This window comes from Rhagoletis pomonella, unplaced genomic scaffold (genome assembly GCF_013731165.1).
Source record: "Rhagoletis pomonella isolate Grant_MI unplaced genomic scaffold, Rhpom_1.0 Rhpom_scaffold_00013, whole genome shotgun sequence".
Taxonomy (NCBI): Eukaryota; Metazoa; Arthropoda; class Insecta; order Diptera; family Tephritidae; genus Rhagoletis; species Rhagoletis pomonella.
The window spans coordinates 17,919,782-17,920,905 of record NW_023458567.1 but is presented as its reverse complement, the minus strand read 5'-3'; positions in this window follow the sequence as shown (position 1 = coordinate 17,920,905).

Here is a 1,124-nt window from a genome sequence, read left to right as displayed (position 1 = left end):
TATGTCATCATGTACTTCGTTTATTATATACATACATAAAAAATCTTGTATAAATCCGTTCAGTAGCGTGCTTAAAATATCTCGCCTTTCCTTTATACTATATATAAAAGATAGTAATTTTAAATAGTTGACAACCCTACTCAAAAAACTTAAAGTCATTCGAAGGCCATGCACTTTCATTTGGCATCTCATTTTTTTATCCAACGAACGGTGAAGATCTTATATACATTATTACACATCCAGAAGCTAAGACTTTTCGTTTAACCGTGACGGTGCAGAACTGACGCCTACGCTTATTGGAATTGAATACAGTAATTTTCTTAACAGGTGGCAACCCTACTAAAATTCTAAATTAAAAAGGTCACTCTCCTATCGATACAGAATATATTAGAGAAAATCTCTTCAAAATCCGTTCGGTGGTTTTCGAGATTACCGCGTACAAAGAAAATCGACTTTCCTCTATACTATGTATAGATGTAAAAAATCAAATTTTCGTAGAAATGGTATAGAATTCTTGAAAATCATTACTGTTCGATCGGAAAACACTGGGTCTTTTCACGAGACTCCCAATAACAATACCCAATTGTTTATTTAACCATTTTTTAATACTAAGAATTTCTTTATTTATCCCCCCATTGCATTTTCGGGCATTTTCTGGGGGTTTGGGCGGACCTATAAAATATAGTTGCTATGAAAAATGTTGATTTTCGCAAATTTTATACCATTTCTACAAAAAGTTTTTTTTTTCGCCATATAAAATGCATGGAAAGCTTTGAGCGCATTGAGCGACCTCTAAATATGTTTTGATTTAAGAATATACCCCAATGATCGTCTCATATATATAACTTATTTTTGTCCGATCCAAAAATTTGTAAGTGCATTTAATTGCCAAGTAATAAATTATTTTTAGAGCACACTTTTCTTCATATTTAAGCAATAAAATAAATATAAAAAATTCACTTTCAAAATCCTGCAATTGATTTCACCACACTATATTCCGAAACTTTCATACTTTTTTATGATTCGTACAACTTTTTTTTTTACCATTTCAACATTTAAGTTCTTACTCAACAACTTTTCATATAGCAAACGCAAAGTTAAAATTTTCCTTACCTTTCGTTTTT